This window comes from Petaurus breviceps, unplaced genomic scaffold (assembly GCF_028583685.1).
Source record: "Petaurus breviceps papuanus isolate PSGF00001 unplaced genomic scaffold, PetGlider_PUasm1.0 90752, whole genome shotgun sequence".
In the NCBI taxonomy this organism is placed as follows: Eukaryota; Metazoa; Chordata; class Mammalia; order Diprotodontia; family Petauridae; genus Petaurus; species Petaurus breviceps.
Genome location: NW_027187336.1, coordinates 12282700 through 12289366, shown reverse-complemented (window position 1 = coordinate 12289366; position 6667 = coordinate 12282700). Strand labels below are relative to the sequence as shown.

Below are 6667 nucleotides of genomic sequence, written 5' to 3'. Positions count from 1 at the left end.
AAAACTGGAAAGAGAGGTAACAAGTAGATAATGAAGTTACTAGAAATTTTTTTTTATTGAAGGGCAATTGGGGTTAAGTGATTTGCCCAAGGTCACACAGCTAATTTTTGTGTTGAGTGTCTGAGGCCGGATCTGAACCCAGGTTCTCCTGACTCCAGGACCAGTGCTCTATTCATTGCGCCACCTAGTCGCCCCTAGTTAGTAGAGATTTTTGAACAAGGGAGTCATGCATCAGACCTGGTGCATTAGGAAGGTTGTTTTGAAAGCCATGAAAAGGATAGATTTGAGAGGGAAGGAAAGACAAGGAAACTGATTAGAAGGTGATTAAGAGCTCACAAGAGAAGCGAATGAGCGAGCTGGGAGGCAGGCAGGCAGGCACCCCGGAGAACCCATCGGACGAGGGACGAGGACCCACCCTTGCCATGGTGGGCTGAAGGTGGATCAGGAAGTGAAGCTCAAGGATCACAAGTAAGGCAGAAGACTTGGTGGCAAATTTTTTCCCAAAGAAGTCATTAGAACTTGATAGTTTTTTGAAGGAGCCTATCTTAAACATCCATGATTTAACCCAGATCCACTCAGATATGAATCTCCCTGTCCCTGATCCCATCCTTCTTACCAATAGCCACGATGGATTGGATGGTCCCAATTTGAAGAGGAGGAAGTAGGATGAATGTGAGGAGGACTTCCAGGGCACCAAGGTGTTTTTAATGCCTAATGGGATGTTAAAAAGCAACCAGCAGCTGGTGGATGTTACTGAAAAAGTGAAACCTGAAATCTGGCTGTTGATCAAGAAATGCAATACGGTCAAAATGTGGGTTCAGCTCCTTATTCCCAGGATAGAAGATGGTAATAACTTTGGTGTATCCATCCTGGAGGAGACAGTTGCAGAGCTAAGGACTGCGGAGAGTGATCTTATCTGGACCAGATTTCTAGATAATTACAAGACCAAATTGGTTTCTAAAATGGCCAAATATCCCCATGTGGAAGACTATCAACACACAGTGACAGATCGATGAGAAGGAATATATCAGTCTTCGACTCATCATATCAGAACTGAGGAACCAATATGTCACTTTACATGACATGTTCCTGAAAAACACTGAGAAGATCAAGTGGCCCCGAAGCAGCAATGCAGAGACGATGTACTGAGGCCAGGGCCAGAGCCAGGGGACTGTGAGTCTGGCTCAAGACCAACATTGCCTTGGTTTGTTACATGACTATGGAGATGAGGAAACTGGCTGGAAATGGTAATCACCCCTCTCTTCTGTTTTTAGTTAGAGTTTAATGAAGCTCTCTTGTAGTTCTGTGATGTGTTTACTTCTTATTTCAGGCCTCAGGAACTCTCCTACCCTAGTCCCCATTCCCAACCTGCCCTGTCAAGACTCATTTCTGGAGTGTTTTCATATGTGTGTCCATGCACATGTGCGCTTTCTCTTGAACTCTTTTTCCCACCCCAATCTACTTCTGGTCTCTTGATCTGTTTGCTCCTTTTCAGTTAGTTGGTTAGACATTGGGGGAGTTGGAAGTGAAAGAGCTTAGTGTTTCTTTGAGGGAATGGGGTGGGCTACCCTTGCCTATCTGTGGCATAGAGGATCCCTGATGATGGGATGGAGAGTAGGGGGAGAAGAGAGGGAGAGGTTGTATTTCCTAAATTGCATCTTCCTACCACTTGGACCTTGGGAAATATTATACCTTACACTGTCTCTTTCAGAGGTTTTTTTGATGTCTTTATTGTGAGGTTTTCAGTTGTTCATATGTATCTCTGCTACGGCACATGTTTCTACTACCAGACCTTCCTACGTCTTCAGGAGTTCATCCTAGCTCCAAGAGTCAGGTATCCAGACTAGGTGGAGGAGGATTCAGCTGAGAGGCACAGTCTGTTACACCTGAGAGGATGGGAGGGAGGGAGAGCAGCTACCATCCTGTAACTCAAGAGTCTTGTTGGGAATTGTTACAAAGATTGCTGCCCCAACTATTTGGCTCTTAAATCAATTACAAATGGGAGGGTGGTGTTTTCTGAAGCTTAGATCCAGATGCCACTTTTAGGCTTTTTCCTTTTCAAATATTTTTCTTATTTATATTTTTTCCCAAGGAGATACGTGTACATGTGGTGGTGGTGGTGTGTGTGTTTGTGTGTGTGTGTAAGTGTGTAAATCTGCAGGGTGGGTCAGAAACATGGAAGAGTTGCTGTCTTTCTCTTGAGAACTCTCTGGATATAGTCAACTCATTATTATATGTTCTTCAATCTCCTCCATTCTCCCTCGGCTCTGTTACCCTTCAGAGAGGGTCTGCTTTTTGCAGCCAATCAACCCTTCCCCTGTGTGTATTTCCATCTTCCCTTCTGTTTTTCTCTCTCCTTGCTTTCCCACTGTTTCCACCTGGGATGCATCACTCTCTGTCCCATTATGTTATATAGTGAAGGAATCAGGACATTGTCTTCCCATGAATAATATTCAGTAACAAACCAACTGTGTTTTTAGTTGGGCCTCCCCTAGATCCCGTCCCTGTCCCCAGCCTACCTTCTCCCTCTCCACCACATGTTTCTTGGTGTTGTTTGCTTTTTTGTTTGTTGGATTGTTCTGATGTCCCCAACCCAGCTTCCCCAGTCCTTATCCTACCCCAGCTTCCCTGAATCGTTATGTAAAATTCTTTTACCATGTCAAGAAATTATTAAAACTAAAAAAAGAGTTCAAGAGAGATCAAATGAGAGTCTGAACTAGGTAGAGACTGTGCAAATAGATAAGAGGAGACACATGAGGAATACCCCAGAAGCAGAGTTCACATAACTTGGCTACTGACTGGAGGCAGGGGGTGAAGAAGAGAGAACAGTCCAAGATGATTCATCATTGTGAAGCTCCATGTCTGGGAAGATGGTGATGCCATCAATAAAAATAGGGAAGCTGAGATGAGGGATATGTTTGAGGTGGGGGTGGGGGAAGGAGATGATGAGCTCAGTTTTAGAAATGATGAGTTTGGGATATAACTGAAATATCCACGTAACAATGCCATGTAGGCAGCTGGAAATGCAGGATAGGAGTTTAGGAGAGACTGGAGCTGTACATATTGATTTAGGAATAATCTGCAAAAGGTAATAAGATAGAGAACCAAGCCTGAAGTCAGGAAGACTCATCTACCTGAGTTCAATCTGGTTCAGACACTTACTAGCTGTGCGACCCTGGGGAAGTCACTTAACCCTGTTTGCTTCAGTTTCCTCATCTATAAAATGAGCTGGAGAAGGAAATGGCAGCCACTCCAGTATCTTTGCCAAGAAAGCCCCAAACGAGATCACAGAGTCAGACACAACTGAAATGACTGAACAACAACAAAACAATATGTAGGAGAACAAAGAGAATTCCAGAAACCCTTCTCTCTGAGAAGATCAGAATAGCCAGGCTTGAGACCCCCTACTCTGGCTCCCCTCCAGGCAGAAGTCAAAGTCTCCCTTGGAGAAGGAAAGACAAAATTCTAGAGATTCATGCCTCCCACTGAACCACACTTAGATAGGCCCATGTATACATACACATTAGCCACGTGGGCAACACACGCTCCTACACATGTGCACCCTGTGGAAATGGCTGTCTTTGGTCCTTATATTTCTGCCTCGATAGACCTTCAATCTCAGTGACAGAAATATTCTCTCGCATTGTACAAATCCCAACCATTCCACACCTCCTCATCCAGCATAGTGCCTGTGTCCATGTTCTCCAATCAATCCTTCAAAGAGGAGCCGGAGCACTTTCTCTAAGTCATTTTTACATTTCCTGGATACCAGTGAAGCCCCCAGGCCATCTATTATCTCTTATTCTCTTTACAGAACTAGCTCATCAACTTCTATAATCATATCGTTTGGGATTACACGAGCCATTTCTTGCATGGTTTAAGACACATTGCAACATGTGCATGATTCCATTGTCCTCTGGATAACCTTCAGCTATGGTTCTTTGGAAAATGTGGCATCCCAAGATTCATCACCATTAAGTTTTATCAGGTTCACATTGCTTTTAAAAAGATGGTTTTGGTGAGAGAGCAGTTTTCAATTACTTAAAGCCCTGTACAATTTCCTAAATTCCATCCAGTCTGTTCTCTTTCTCCTCTTCAATACTTGGTCCAACTTACTGCCTATCTGCAGTGCCTATCCTAGATACAGGGAATGGTGTATCCAGGGCTTTCCATCTAAGGCAACGGAAAAAACATCCAACTGCATGTCGACACAATAGGCATTATTCATCCATATGGTTCTTTCCATATCATTTTTATGAGCACGATCTCTTTGATGAGGCCTTATAACATCCAGGAGTTTGCTGTAATCAGCACACTGTCATCTGCAAACAGGAACATCAGAATAGTACCTCACCAGACTATTGCTAGTGAACTAGTCTTTTCCAGAGATTTTCCTCCCAACTAGAAGAGAGAGGTTGCTATCAGTAGCACCACCTTAATCTGAAGACATAATTTGGATATAACTCTGAACATTTAGGATCAGAGATCTAAAGCTGGAAGACCTTGGAGGCCATCAAATCCATCACCACAACTACCTTACTTTACAAATAATGAAATTGAGCTACAGATTGGTTAAATGACCTTTCCCAGGGTCATATAGATAATAAGTGTCTAAGGAGGGATTTGAACCTGAGTCTTTCTGACTCCAAATCCACCTGGCCCTTGCCATTCTAGCATGAGCAAGTCCAGAGTTATTTCAGAAGCCTAGAACTACAGAAACAATGGCTTTAAGCATTGGACTATCCCTTCTTGAGTCCTGGGTATATCTCTTTAAGTACAGATCTACTTTTTAGAGGAAGGAGAGTGAAATCTCAGTTTTTAGTTATTCTCTCCCCCAGAAATCAGTGTCTTTCTCTCCTCTTTGTATCTTCTCATATGGAACCTAGAGGAGCCAACAGTCATTATATCTGGTATAAAAACAGATTGTATTAGGAATCCTAGCTCTCTGGACCCATTCTTTCTTCCCTGATGATGTCATGCTACAAATCCCTACATGCATGCACACTGAGAAACCTGATCCATGTCAATCTGGTTCCTTCTTATGACTCATGCTTCTATTCAGGTATAATTAATTGCTCCCTAAAGAGCACTAAAAGGATAAAATGGCAGTGATAACAAATGAAGGTGGGGAGGGGAGAAGCCTCTTTATAATAAAGAAGAGCCCTCAGAGGGCACTGGAATTGTGCTGGCTTTGCTGGGAATTAGCAGGTGTTTCTAAGAAAGTAATTTTACTCCTTTGTGATATATTCAGGAGCAATTCCAATTTGTTCAATGAAGGTGAAGAATGTGAGGTAGAAAGATTTCATTGCAGCTGAAGGACAAGGTCTGAAAAATTCAGATTTAGAATTTTTCCTTGCAAATCATTGCTTGTCTAATCCAATATTGTTGGTAAGAGAGGACTACCCGCATGCTGGATATTATGTCTATGCAGTGTTATTGCATGTTTAAAATATAAAGTGCTACAAGAACATAATTAAGAAAAATTGTGAAGACTTCCCTGAGGGCACCTGAGAAAACTTAAAGAAAATTTGGGTAAGTGGGCACAGCAGATGAATTTGACTCAGGGTATGTAAGTCATCTGTGCTCTGTAAATGAACTGAGACTTTAAAGTATCCCTGAGAGGAGGCAGGAACTCACCATGTGGACCAAGAAGGAGAAAGACAGTGAGCCTGCTTTTAGTTATCTTTGAGACCTAATGAAGTACTGACAAGCTCCAACTAAAGACAGTGTCTGTCATCAATCAGCAAGTAATCATCTACAAGCCTTTATTAAGCACCTACTGTATGCTAGGCCTTGTGCGAGGTGCAGAAAATACAAAGGCAGATGCCAAACAGTCTTCACTCTTGAGGGGATATTAATCAATCAATAAATATTTTAAACCATCTATTATGTGCCACACACTATGTAAAAATTGGGGATACAGGGGCAGCCAGGTAGCACAGCAATTAAGAGCACCGGCTCCAGTGTTGGGATGACCTGGGGATCGAATCCGGGCTCAGATACTTATTACCCACCCAGAAAGACCTGGCCGTGTAACCTTGTGCAAGTTACTTAACCCCGATTGCTTTAAAAAAAAAAAAAAAAGAATTGGGGATACAAAGAAGAAAAAGACAGTGCCTCCCCTCAAGGCACTTCCCATCTAATAGGGGAGTTATAACATAATACACGTAATATATACAGGATAAACAGGAAATCTTTAACATAGGGAAGGCACAGTTGGGGGAAGGCTGCCTGTAGAAGGTAGGATTTTAACTAGAGCTTAAGGGAAGCCAGAGAGGTCAGCATTTAGAGCAGGAGAGTATCCCAGGCATGGGGGACAGACAGAGAAAATGTCTGGAGCAAGAGACAAAGTGTCTTGTTTATGGAAGAATCAAGAAGCCAGTGTTATTGGATCAGAGTATGTATTAGGGCGTTAGGCACAGGAGACTGGAAATACAGGAGGAGGCCAGGTTATAAATATGTATGTAAGTGTATATATGTGAATATACACTGTTGTAATGTACAAGCTCTATTCCCCTCATTCACATATACATACATGTTTATATGTGCAAGTGTATACATGCACAAACTATATACCAAATAAATACATAAATTCAAATAATGGGAGAGGAAGAGAAGGCACTAGCATCAAAATCACCTGGCCACTCAGATACTATCATAAACCAAG

At 42.5% G+C, this 6667-nt stretch overlaps 1 pseudogene; it reads left to right on the top strand.

The window, feature by feature from the left end:
• The first annotated feature begins 450 nt into the window (after nt 1-450).
• On the top strand, nt 451-1474 carry LOC138146074 (proteasome activator complex subunit 3 pseudogene; annotated as a pseudogene).
• Nucleotides 1475-6667: the final 5193 nt, after the last annotated feature.